The sequence below is a fragment of the Epargyreus clarus genome, unplaced genomic scaffold (assembly GCF_041222505.1).
Source record: "Epargyreus clarus isolate Ecla_fem2 unplaced genomic scaffold, WU_Ecla_fem_2.2 ptg000019l, whole genome shotgun sequence".
Taxonomy (NCBI): domain Eukaryota; kingdom Metazoa; phylum Arthropoda; class Insecta; order Lepidoptera; family Hesperiidae; genus Epargyreus; species Epargyreus clarus.
The window spans coordinates 8,335,173-8,350,112 of NW_027332227.1; the positions used below are offsets into that span (position 1 = coordinate 8,335,173).

Consider the following 14,940-nt stretch of genomic DNA (forward strand, 5'->3'; position numbering starts at 1 on the left):
TGGTCAATAAAGAGTAAATAAAAAATAAAGTGTTGTGAGATACTCGAAAACATAAATACATATACAAATATTACCTTAACACATTATGACAATTATTTCCCAATACATCAAAAAATTTAACAAAAGCATGTCGTCTAGGTCTTATTTTGCCATCAACAGGGGAGTCGTTTCGTAATGCACGTATCCCATAAGAGCACCCCCGCCCTCCCCTACAGCGAGAGCCACGTTAATTACGACTTTCGCAGCACTAGTTGAAAAATAAACTATATACAACGCGCATTTTACTAAGTAACACAGGTAATCATGGACGCTGGAGGTATTTTCGAAGCTTTGTTAGCTACGAACTCTAGTAGGTAATATACCTTATACAATAACCAGACATAAAATTATATAAATAAAAACTTGTAAGATGTGTAAACTGATATAAAATATAGGATGAGCGTTGAAAAACTTTTCAAATTAATTTCATTTTCATTATATTTTTCCAAATATATAACTTTCCAAATATATAATTTTAAGATAAGTATCAGAAGTATTCCACAAAGTCAAAACTGATGACACGAGAACTTCTTCCCATATTTTTAATACTTTAAATCCGTTATTTTTCACACAGTATCGCATTAAGCCTGCATTTAACGTATTATAGTAGTGGTGGCAAAACCAATTCATATCGTTATAACAATGATATATACATATATACGAAGACATTAAAATAATAGATTTTTGTTAAATAAATAACTTATTATGCGTATTGAATTCGACAACCACATAAGAACGGCCACTCACGAGCCGCAGTGAAATCCGTTAATAGCGACTTTTCGCGGCACTAGTTGAAAGATAAACTATCTAGAACGCACCCCTATTACATTGTTTAATTTACTTTAGACCGTAGCGGGTAAACGAGTTTGCGGAAATTCCGTTGTTTTCGCATTAGAACCACTCACTAGTAGTTGCAATGATCCTTGCATTAAAATGTTTAAAATCTTTTACAGAGACATCTCTGTGAAAAATCAATTTCTTCTCCTAATTTGACTTTTTAATCTTAAAAGTTATATATGTGTATATACTGACTTATACAAGTTTTACTCACACATTCAGATAATAATAGTATATGTACTAACTAATATGCTAATTGTATCGCCACGAACAATTCCAGGGAAGCAAGCTAACAAAAATATAGATAATACAGCCAATAAACGCAGTTAAGAATGAAATGCTGAAGATATTTCATGACTATACAAAAATATTTTTCCGCAAGCTAAAGAAACTTTTAATCCAATCTATAAATAAGAACGCCATAAAGAAAAATACGAAGTCCGCAATATTATGTCGATGAAAGGGAAGTTCACGGTGGAATATTTCTCAGCAATTTTATTGTCATTGGAATCGGTTGAATGGGTTTTTGTAGAAAGGTTTACATTTTATTTCAAAGGGCGTTTTCTCCCTAACGTTCATACGCCATTTATTTCCAAGTTTCTGTTTATATTTCACTTCAACATTTGAGCCCGTTCGTCTAGAAAGTTTATTTACCTGCCGTTCTGCGCTAGAAGTACCGGCTGACACCCGAGTAGGCAACGTGAATATTTCAAACTAATATGAAATGTTTAAATAGAAATATTACTCCTGAGTACCGTGCATTTTAGATGGATGAAGTTTACTATGAAATAATTGAAAATTGCTAAGTCAAAAAGGATAGTCACGAGAATATGAATATTATTTGTTGTGTTCCTTTTATTGCTAGACCTATTTGAAATTTTATTAAAAATAAAGACATCTTATCATACCTACTGGTCTAAGATCCGAAGCTAAATCGAACTGGACCGAGCTGATAATAGAATGAAACTCATTTTATAATGAAATTAGTACATTGGGTAATACATTAAAAATGGGTTTGCTAAAAAAATCCTGGACAGGATAATTTTAATTATTTTTTGAAAAATTAAAATTTAATTGAAAATTAAATTTTGCAACATCAAGATAATAAGAAAATTCTATTCTGAGTGAATGTTAAAAACATACAGAATGTGCAGGCTTTGGGTTGCCTATTATTTACGTGGACGAACTACTGGGTTGTCAGGTATAAACAGGTATTTCGCTGGCAACTACTTTCACTCATGATGATAATAGATAAAATTTTATATCAGTAGAAGCGCTGTTTTATTGTGAACACGTTGATATAGGGTTGTCTGCAAAATGAAAATTAATTTTTCAAAAAATAATTAAAATTATCCTGTCCAGGATTTTTTTAGCAAACCCATTTTTAATGTATTACCCAATGTACTAATTTCGTTATAAAATGAGTTTCATTCTATTATCAGCTCGGTCCAGTTCGACTTAGCTTCGGATCTTCTACTATACTACTCAGATTTTTCCTATATTTGTCAATTCTTGTTTATTAGTCAATATTCAGCACGTATTCTGAAAAAAAAAACAACACAATTAGGTTACAATTTTCCGAACCCTGTTATGTGTGAATATGGAATCCATACGTCAAATCATTCAAAAAATGCAGGATCACTAACAGAAGCAGGAACGATTACCCATACAAATATTTATTCACAAAGGTATACCTATTTGTAAGTCACATTTCAAAGTGAATCTGTCAACCACCAGATTATTTAAAGTCGATTTCGTACTCGTGGATTACTGACGGACTGAATTTCTCAAATCTCCATCACACAACCTTCCTGGAAATGCCGGCAAATGATGAACGGATATTGAAAGCTACGTAGGAGCTAGTACGTTATTTAACCGTAGGCGAAATTGACTCTCTTGTGTTACTTTAAATATAACCTATTTACTTTAAATCGGAGAAAACGTTGCTTTTTTATAATATGGAGTAGCAGACGAGCATGCAATCCACCTGATGGTAAGTGGCTACTGCCGCCCATAGACATCTGTAATCAACCCCAGATAGGATTACATATTCCTACCTGAGGTCGGCGATAGATGCGCCGCTACCCCTGAGGATTAAGCTGGAACGCCTCGTAAAAGTCTGTCTCCCTTACCACACCCTTCAAAACGAAACACAGCAGCGTCTAACACTGCTGTTATTAGGTAGAAATAAGTGTGGCGGTGGTGCCGCCGGAGGCGAACCACAAAGGGTTCTACCACCTTCAATGCTTTAAAACCGTCATATATTATATTCGTGGTTTGGAAATACATTTTAATTTTACCTTGCCAATGCGTCATGCAGAAATCGAGTTCAATTTCTAACTGACTAAATTTAAATTATGTTTTAGACGTCTGTTTTAAAGCCGAGTTTGTAGTCTCGATGGAAATTCGTAGCACTCACAGTACAAAAATATTGAATTATAAAATTGTCTGTATAAAATGAATAATACAAATTCTGTAACTTTAACACTATGACTTTAAAATATATATCTGTTACTTTGAGAGACAATGACTAGGTTTTCATAAGTCGCCGAACATTTAAATAAACTTCAAGAAATAACAACCTTTTGACTTTCAAATGTAATATACGTAAATGCGATATTTTTGTTTAATAGAATCTTTGTTATCTTTAAACGACTTTGGCTTCAGTAGAAGTCAGACATCTGCAATACTCGAAAGATTATTATATAAAAACTTATATTTAAAACGACACATAAATACCGCCGTTGTACTTCAAAAAATATATTAGTTCTGTTTTGTGAATTGTAACTGGTTTAAAGCCCCTTTTATGTATACAAGTAGTTGCCTCCTTAGTTAGTAAATCAGCCGCCATTCACACTCATCCACTGAAACGCAAGAACGATAGAAATAGGTGTCGTGATGGTCTATCCTTAATCGGACCATACCGGTCCTAGCACCTGTCAAATACGACGTAATTGTTCCCCAAGCTTCAACACAAGACACCGAAGCTGCTCACATCTCGTTAAACAAACAAGTGAAGACATTATTCGACAGTAATAGGACTATCATGGCGCTTGAGCACATCACAATGACCGAGGTCGAAGTTCGGATACGACAGTTTGCTTAGGACCTGGACTCATTCAGTTTCATCAATCCCTTGCGCCCATTATTTGCTCTCAAAACCAAAGGTCAAAAGCTTTCTGCTTAAACGTCTGCCAGAGATCTAATCTAAACTATAAAACGCTCAGTTAAGATCCAAATTGCATGTTCGTTGCTTTTAACTACCTAACATGAATCTATTTTTATTTCATTTTGATGAAGTACATTTCAAATTGAATCTGAACATTTTTTGCCAATTTGCTGTTCGCATTGGTGTATTCATTTTTTGTTGCTAATTTTTTTATGGAATTTTGTATGAGTACATATTCAAAAGAACGATATTATTATGATTTGTGTGTACATAGGTGGGGTGGCGAGCCTGGCATGTGCGATAGTGCTTAATCAAAACTTCAATTAAATTTTCGTAATACCTTTCATGTAGCGGCCTCTCACCAGGGAGATCGACCAAATTAATACCTACGTATTGAGTACAACATATTCTATATTAATAATCTCGTACGCGGCTTGTCAATATTTAAGCAGGGACCTAAATATTTTCGAGGGGCAAGATACTTCCTATACTGCCCTAACCGCTTTGTAAAAGTCCCATCCAGATTAATTCATAAGTTTATAATAAACCGATATTATAAATATAACTGATAAACAGGTAAAAGTAATTAAAGTTTCGTGGAAATAATACAGAGTTAATTTTCCAATAAGAAACCGAACTTGAACAATATTTTAATGAATAATTAAAATGGGTCCTCATACGAGTAGAAGACCGATATTTCGTACTAACTATTGAACCGTAATACGAAGAACGACGGCGGTTTTAAATTTCACAATAAAATTCAATTACTAATAACTTTGTGAAAATTTCTATAATATTAAAATTAAGAAATACTAAGAATAAAAAGAAACACTCCGTTTTCTTCCACTTGTACTTGGCCATATCTAAAAAGGTTAAAATGCGAAAAACAAATCTATTTTCATAAACTTAAAGATAAAGCCAATGCCCCAAGGCTTTGAGGAAGAACTCTATTTAACCTTTATTTTTATTTTAGATTAATATAAATGGTACCGGTACTCTTGGTAGGGACTTCGTTAACACTAACAAATGACCCACACCGTTGATTTTAGCGCCAAGCTCTATACAGGAATTAAGAGAAATGATGCACAAATACTTTCATTAGCTAATTTAAGACACTGGAATACAATTCATCTGAGGTGACATCCGTAACCAAGTTTGCCATCATTTTGATAACGGGATATGATGGTAAAGCATCTCCAAAGGACTAAGTTCACCACACTCATCAAACCGGAATGCAAAGCTGTTTTGCGGCGGAAATAGTTGTGGCGCTGGTATATCCGTATTCGAACACACAGTGAATTGTACTAGTGCCTTTAGGTGAGCAATTCTATAACAGGCAGGCACAGGCACAAAAAAAAAATAAAGGCAGTTAGTTACATTGAAACTAATTTAAATTAAATTACTAACTAAGCTAGGTCTAATCAAAATATCATTTATATAAAAATAAATAAATAGATATTGTCTACAAATTAACATCATTAATGGTGAAGAAACCCATTGCATCTGCATCTGCAATCAACCCCAGAGAAGACCAGATTCCCACCTGAGGTCGGCTACAGATGAGCCGCTTTCCCTAAGGACTGAGCTGGAATATCTCGAAAAAGTATGTCTCCCTTGCCACACCCTTATGGGGCCGAAATAGGTGTGGCGTTGGTGCCGACGGAGTCGAACCACAGAGGGTTCTACCACCTCTGGCCAGTAACAACAAATCCAACCTTCTCTAATATGTTCCCTAACATTTTTGAAATTCGTCTACTAGTGCTGAAATAATATGGTAGAGAGTGGCATTAATGTGTCTCATTTTGAGAAAAAAATTGAGTCCACCGATTGGTTGATGATACAAAAACATATAAACTCAAGGAACATTTCCCGCACAAGTGTTTATTGGTCTAAAAGAAAATTCAAAATGTACGTAGCGTTTTTGGGGCATTGTATTTCAACGGCCAATGCAAACAGGTTTAAAAAACCTTTAGGAGTCTTACCGCATTTTTTATTACAAGCTTTTCTCTATATAACTCTTCTTGTTAATTTGTACTCGTATTTTGTATCTGAGGATTTTGAGGTCCCAATTTTTTAATTTAATTTTATATCCAGTTTACCGGTTTGACCGCATGTTTGATTTGGATGATAGGGAATTAGTTTAATGACGTCATTCTAAATTCAATATGGATCTAGGATAGAATTTCTAGATAGAATTTTTGTATGCATCCTTATGATAAGAATATGCAATTAAAGGGTTTTCTTAGAATACAAATATTATTTTATTAATATAAATTTATTATTCTTGTCGAGTCAGACTTCATGCCATTTGTTTCGCGCCTCCGAATACAGACAAATGGCTTTTAGGAACGTTGGTAATTTAGATTAACGAAGTCTTAGATTTTAAACTACTTAAGTTCCTAATAAGTATTAGGTTTTCAAACTCCTAACGAAGATAAATAACACATTAGAAGTATTCGGCACAAATAAGACACATTTTAAATTCGCAACTGTTAAGCGGTTGCTTAGTTGATTTCTACCTCATAAGTAATTATAATTGGAACAAATGGGGGAAGTTTTAAAATATCTTCAATCGATCACATTTTTAACCGCCATACGAGCAGCAGCAACTTGCAATTCTTCAAGTCGTAACCCGTTATGCATGCATAGGTACTACCTAATTTTCCTGTGATATGAAGTTTTTCATTTGGCTACTATAACTATATTACAGGACATGCCTACATATTCTAGATATACTATAGTTATACTACTATGTGTATATCTAAACTTATTGAGGAACACGAGAGCTGGCCTTATACATGCATCTCAAATCTGTATGAGTTATCGATTTGTTGCCAAAAATACAAACTTGAAAATTGCACGAAAAATCGGTATTCTCTGTTCAGTTGACGTCCACACGCTATGATGACTAAAACCTGGGGCTTTTCACGACGCGAGCGAACTCAAAAGCTTTCATAAAAGCATGTTTTATTTTAGGTGGTTATCATTTTTCATCACGTGAGGATTTACTTTGAACCATATGGACAAACTCTATAACACCACTATAGCCAACTCTATAACATTTATGTTTTCGTTTCAACTGTATTATTAGTTTTATTAAGTTCTACTATTTTTCCAGTTATTTTTTATGAAATCAAGATAACCAGAAAGAAAATAATACGCTTATAGGTGGTAGGTATAATACGGTGCAAATAAATTATAAGTTGATATCATTTGTTGTTATTTTAATATTATTAATAATAAACTATATTAATTTATTGGAAATTCACTTAAAACACTGGATTACCGAGCTTTGCTCGGTGTTGTAATAATAAAACCAAAATATCGATTATTTGAAATTAAAAAGCACGAGTGCGATTATTTTTCTCACAAAAAGAAGGAACTCGAAAAAGAGAGAAAAAATAAAAAAACCAATCGGACCGATTTATCGCCCCCGAAACCTCCTAAATACAAAATGAAAAAAAAATCGTTGGAACCGTTTCCTTAGATGAACCTGTAACATTATTGATTGGGTGTGATTGACATTTATTTTTAATCTCAACTCTTAAACTGTATTTAAATAAATAAAGAATCGATAAGCGCTGAGAAAATGTCCTAAAAATACTAAAACATCAACCATGTTGCTAAGTAACAACCAAAAGGAGTTTCACAAGTGGTTAAAAGTAGCAAACATAATTTACCGAAGAAATCTCTGGCAGCTCTATTGGACTGAGCACAAACACTCTTGTCGAAAGGAGTTTACTTAGGACTCTCCGACACCGCAAACGACCAGACAGTTAGATTAGATGTATAATAGCTACTTGAAGTGTCATATTGCGATCCGCTGGTATTGTGAGAGATTGTATTCACGAGTAATATTTTGTTTTTAGAATCGGATGCGTTTCGAACCTTCTAAAACGTACCATTGTTTAATTATAGCGATATCACGTCGATGTTTATTTATGCCTTATAACTCCAGTACAGCTGTTCTGCACTGCTTAGAAAGGTGCTATATGGTAGACCTCAGCATTTACTCAAGAATTAAATTGTATTATTGTACACTGCAGCCCCTAATAGCCACGTCAAACGCGATTACTACTGTTGAATTCAGGAGGCTTTAACGATTTTTGACGAAGAGAAATACAAAATTCTAAAAGTAGTAAAACATTTATTTTATTCATTACATTATAAGGTTTCGAGTACAATTGATGTCTTACTCGGAATTAAATCTCATCGAGATTTTGGGCTCTACTTCTCTGAACAGATTGGGTTGTAGTAACTTAGCCGTATACATTTGTATCTATACACGAACATGGGCATTGTGCCAAACTTCAGTCATGATTTGTCCAACATTTTGGCTTACGTCAAGGCTTATGCTTTTGTGTGACGTCGATCTCCCCAATTTTCTCGCCGGAGGAGGTAAATACACTTCCTGTCATTTGTTGTGACTTAAGGTTGTAACGCTCTTCCTTTGAATTATTATTAACGAGACAATAAAGAAAGCTGAAAGGAATTAAATCCCGCAAAGAACCATTGTGTCTCGCCTGTAAACACAATGTAAGACTTAGTTCCGAGAATAGTGCTATAATGCTGACAATCCAGATTAAAACTCCTCTTTATCGTACTGCTTACCAAATATTTACTCAGATATTTTAAGATAAACTTTTTATATGTCTACGTACAAACGTAACCTATGAAATAACCATATAATTTCTATTGTTTCAGATTCACATATCTAAACATCAGGCCTGTTGAGGTAAGTTCAAATGATTAACTTTCAATTTCAGTAATTCGAGCAGGAAACAGAAATAACTCCTAAATGTTTTATGAAGTCGGCTTCGTATAATGGGTTTGGGAGACACGATTACTTAATCCCCAAACTCCCTTTTCCTTTAATAAGGAAAATGGAAATAGCCTTGATAAACGTCCCCGACCGAAACAATTATAACGTGACTATTGTGTACGCATTGCTATCAATTTACAATGAGTTGAGTTAAACCTTAAGGGCTCGAACACAAAACTGCGATGCGACGCGATGCGAATTCGCAACGCAGAAAATTGCGATGCGAATTGCTGCGATGCGATATCGTGCGGCGTAGCGTCTCTCAGGGTGACCAACAACAACAACCACTGTGCGATGCGAATCAATTCGCAAGTTCTTGCGATGCGTCGAGGGAGCTCGCAGATTTTTGCGATGCGACGTCGCATCGCAGTTTTGTGTACGAACCCTTATGGCGAACAGTGACCTCTAAAGTGATATTTGAAATGAGGATTCAATTTGGACAACCAAAATTTATCTTGAAGGCACGTATCTGCAATTTAAAGTCATTTCCCTGTTTTGAAATAATTATAACCTATGAATGAAAACATCACGAATAAACACATAAGTGAAAATTCTTCATAATGTTATTAGAACGTCAACCCTTCTCAATCTAGAACATGGCATCTATTTCACCACTATTGTAACAATTTAAGTAAAATGAAATGTATCTACGACTGTTATATTTAAATTTGGTGGCAATTGTTCATAGATGGCAGTGACTACGAAATTTAAGGTGGACCATTGCATGGTTATGCCTGTTGGAAACTCAGAAAATCACAACCGTGCACGCAGTGAAAACTAATTTAAGAAAATGTACTTATGAGTACATTGGACAAGGTTTCAACTTGAATACCACATTTTAACATCTATACTAAAACAATATTGATTGCTTAGAACAATAACTAAAGTTATATTGTTCTCTGATTGCAATTGAAACTTCTTTGAACCATCTTAATCTTGCTGATATTTCCTTTAATATTAACTTTAGGAATTAATATTACTTTATAAGATGAGGTTTCGTAACATTAGTTCAAAAAATATTATCTTACTATGAACACCATTCCAAAGGTAGACCAATTTTAGTTCGACGAAGGACGTATCACTTGTTCCACCATGTGTTTGGCTTAAGGCAGAAACCCTGACCTATATGGGGTTAGTTACAGATACACATCTCTCGGTGGTGATCACTCACCATCAAATGGACTGCGTATTTGTTTGTTACTCAAATTATTGGCGTAATTTGCAACTTAAAACATAAACGTTAAAATATTTTATTATATTGTAACTCGTCACAACACATTAGCTTTGCATGTATATTAAATGAAGATCGTTATTCGGAACATACACGGACGAACATGGACATTAAACAGTAAGTACAAAGTTTCGTATGGTCAAACTTGGTGACAAGTTGGTTCACACGTGGTAACACTGAAACTGTTACACTGAAACCCACTTTGTACCAATGTAACTTTGTAACTAAATATGAGTTTATATGACCTGATGTTAACTTTTAACATTTCAGTACCGAACGTATCTATAATGCTTAACACATTGGGTGTCGGTTATATACAAGTACATACACATTAATCGAAGGTAGTGATCACCTTTTATTATAAAGCAGTGGTTCCTAATTAGTGATACTCGTACCCCTGTGGCTTATGAAATTGCAATATGTAATGTAGTAAAATATACCGCATGCTTATATATCTGTGAAAAGCAAACCTGTTCAGCGGCTTAGCCGTGAAAAGGCAACACACAAATTAGGTAGGAAAACTAATTTAATATAACGGTTTTGAAGGCTTATCCATTTTTCCATCCTTTAAATATATCCTCGACTCATAATATATAATGGACGGATTATGACTTCAGACATAATACATATACTTACACATATGGTTGGTGCATCTAATAAAAGTTATGAAAACCATCATTTTATATAATTTTAATATAAACACAAATAAAAAGTGCCGTAAAAGTGAACACGTTCCTTGAAATGACGTTGCGATAAAACTGCTCGGTGTAATAAATAAAAATATTCACGGAGACTCCATCACAAAGTTTATCGATAACTTCTCGAAGAACTTAACAAGTATTTAACGACGGTTTAGTCTTTGAAAAACACTTTATTTTAAACTAAGTTGTTTCAGTTACATTTACATCGCAGAAGAGAAATAAGCAATGTTTTAAGACAACTTATTATATGTAATATATTTTACTCTCTAATAATGTGGAATAAATGTGCCGATTTAATAGCAATAGTTTTCTCTATTCCAGTATAAAATTCCATGCACTTATTAAATATAATTATAACGGATTGTGCGAAATGTATAATGACGCCAAAGGGTTAAAAATATCTTATATATTTGCCGACACGGGTTCAATGATTGAAATTTTAACTCGCTACACGGTATAAATAACCGCAACCGGTTTAATTGGCGTAAAAATAACGACGTAACTGAAATTCGATTGCAAAATAAATAACGTTTTTACACTCGTAGCACCACACTACGATTTGTGTCGAACCAAACTACGTACGATGGCATACAGACCCAGACCCAGAGCGGAAAGTTAAAGGCAACACCTATTTTTTTGGAATGGTAAAACCCTTTATGTTTTGATTTCGGAAGCACCACGACTACATTAGCGATTTTATAACATCAGTCTAAAGCGCTGCTTTGTTCTGGTCTGCAGGATGTGGTGAGAGATATACTTACTCGTATACGAGACTTTCCACCTCACCAGGGGTAGCAACTGAGTTTAGCTTAAAAATATTCTTACGTGTATATTTTCCATATTCAACTACAATTCCATCTTCAATACAATTACAATAAAAAACAAATACAGACTTATCTGTACCAAAAAATATATCTAGCTATAGGTATAACTGCTCGTAATTCTTGTGTTACTGTCAAAATTCCTTTCTCAGATTCAAGGAAGGAAAATACAAGTTTGTTAAAGTTTCGCGTCTTCGCCGCAGACAAATATTAAAGAAATTACGAGCTTCCTCTGATTTTGGATCTCGATAAAGATGATTAACCTCCTGAAATAACGAGTCAGCGGCAATCTTCGTAGTTACGGACAATGTTTCTCAAGTTTCAACAACATTAATTTCGATATATATTTAACGAGTTCCTCGGCTTTTATCCGTTGTTTTAGTCTTTATACCTACGTCAAAGACTGTCAGTAAGATTTTGGAATTACAAAGTACATGTTGATGTTTTAAATATTAGATAATTTCAATAGTGACGAAATTTTATCGTTGTCTTAAATATAATGGCAAAGTATCTTTTTTAATTTTCTTAGAAATATATATATTTTTAATGCGCATGGAATACTCATCTTTTAATATTTGCACAAACATATTCAGAATAGTAATTTTAAAAGAATCTAAATGACCAATCACGCTTGACAATACTTTTTGAAATACCTAACTTGTTAAATTTGAAGTCATTAGATAGTCACTGATATATAACCGTAAGTTTGAACAGAAATAAGTGTTTTATGTAGCCATTGTTGGCAAGAACTTAGGTAAGATTTCCCTCGACACCACAATTTATAATCAGCCCGTGTTTTATTGCTCCCCGTACTTTTCTAATAAAACACGCAAGTAGTGCTATTTAAGTGTTTAAAATTTTCATTCAAGACCTTAGATTTATAACGTACGCCAGTGTTTTATAGCAACATTCACTTATCTTAATAGAAACAATAGATTTTGTTAAATTGGATGTGTGAGGCAATTGCGGTTTTGATTATATTCCTTGTCATTTCTTTTAAGAATTATTTACGTTTTTATCTTTTTATTTTTAACTTTTTCACTTTATTAAAAAAGCATACTCGTTAAATAATTAAGTACATAGATTTTTAAATAATTTCATAGGATTAAAGTAGCAACAATAATAACAGTTTTCACGCAGAACCCATGTACAACAAGGACTTCTTTGCCACTCTGTCGATTAAGATGACCGCTTCACACGTGTGAATCGTCATCATTTTTTCTTACGTGGTTTAAAATCTCGGTATAAACGGACTCATAAACAATTAGTTGCAATAAAATTTAACTACAAGTAATTTGAAAAATACATTTCATTTAATATAAGATTTCACATACTAAATAAAATTACAAGAAATTGAATACATCATGTACAATTCAGGACCTACTAAATTGCCAATTTTACAAAAGGTGTAGGTATAATGGCAACCCTATTTCATCTAAGCTTTTAAAAAGCTCCCTGTAATCCTTTGCAAAACGTGAGCAACCGAGACACATTTACAAGATTCAAGGTTGGTTTAAACAATATGGAACAGAACTCTTCCCAACGCTAAAATATTTATAAGGGGATCCTTTTCCCGAAGGTTTTTATGTCCGTATAATGCGAAGAATTTACTACACTGATCCTTTAATGTAATTGAATAAAGAAAAGCTCATGTCATTTGGTCATTGTAAACGCGTAAAGTGATCTGTTATAACAAACACGTTTTGTTTACGACTTAGCCTCAATTCTTTTCAGTTTACAAAAACCCGAAATATAAAAGGATGATGAAATTTTCGCTTACAAAATGGAGTATTTTAGGTGGTATTTTCTTTGTCATCATGTTGAACATATAACAATCATGTTATTATAACGTGAATATAAAACATGTACTAGTGAACACGACTGCTTCTTACTTTATTTAAATTTTGTAATAGTAGAGACAGTTAAAAACATAAAATGACGGAGATTTATTACGTCAAAGCCCATCAAAATAACATTAAAATAATTGGTAAGTGTATTAATTATTGATTGGTGATTACAGTGAGTTAGTAGTTAAAAGCAATTAGAGATTGGTATCTCTGCTTCTAATTTAATATTTTGATGTGATATTGGAGTGATATTAATATCAAATAAATGTATTAAGGTGTAGCTCTGTTAACAATGGCTCTGTCGAATGATATTATTTGTTAATTACTAATTAATATTGATTTTGATACTAAGTTTTAAACGTCCTTAAACTTTCAGTGTAGTCAGTATAATTGTGAGATAGTATATTTTACTTTACTTGGCCCAAAACTTGTAAATAATTACAATTTCCAGGAAGACCCTGCATCAAAATATTTTGAAAGGGTATTAAGCTTCTTCTGACGGAGACGAATACATTGCCGCTACGCAGGGGACCCGTTACTTACACCTTGGAAGTGAATTCACAGGTTTGCATTTACTAATAAATGTATTTAAATTAAAGTGTTCTTGAAATCAGTGCCTCAAAAAGCCCACAAAAACAAAACAGACAAAATAAAGGTTATTAAAATCTACAAATAAAATATATTTGAAATTTACTTGTGATTCTATTTGAATACAATTAAATCCGGCTTATTTTTAATCTTATATACAAAATTCTCATGTAACAATGTTAGTTACCGTACTCCTCCGAAACGGCTTTGCCGATTTTCACCAAATTTTATATGCATATTCTAATAGGTCTAATTCTAGTAGGTCTAAGAATCGGCTACTATCTATTTTTCATACCCCTAAGTGATAAGGTTTGCTAGTATCCGCTATCAGCTAGTATCAGCTAGTATCTTATAAATATCATAAGATTTTTAAATCCTTATATTCTTACCTTTCGTGTTTTCAATATTTTGTCGCAAAACGAAGCAATAAATCACGAGCTCATAAACATTTAATATGATACTTACATTTTGACATTTTTATATCGTTTTACTAATTAATTTAGTAGTGCTCAAGTAGACTGAAATAAAAGTTATAAATAGTTTTCAACGTAAAATACCGGTAGGTTACCTCTACAAATGTGCTACGACGGCGCTTTTGCTACGAACGAGTTAATATATTTCACAGTCAACGATGTTTTCCGAACTGAAGTTACTTCTAAAATATGCATGCAAATAAATTTACATAAATAATATAAAACGTACGTACTCGTATATTTAAACAAGGTTGTAATTAATCTAATTGTATGTATCATTTGTAGAAGATCTTTTGTTAATAAATAACATCTTTGTTTATTCATTTTACTAACCTTTTTAATATATACAAATTCAATCACATAAGCTATAGCATTCATTCGTCCGTGTTAAAAGTGAAATTTTCCAAAAAAA

General features: G+C 33.2%; 1 protein-coding gene across 11 annotated transcripts in view; it reads left to right on the plus strand.

The window, feature by feature from the left end:
- The window catches only part of mub (poly(rC)-binding protein mub), a 186,476-nt gene that overhangs the window by 124,354 nt on the left and 47,182 nt on the right, over positions 1-14,940 (plus strand). For all 11 annotated transcript variants that reach the window (XM_073083942.1, XM_073083948.1, XM_073083945.1 and 8 more), the window contains one exon: positions 8,750-8,780. The gene's annotated coding sequence lies outside the window, so the exon portion shown is untranslated. The remainder of the gene's footprint in view (positions 1-8,749; positions 8,781-14,940) is intronic.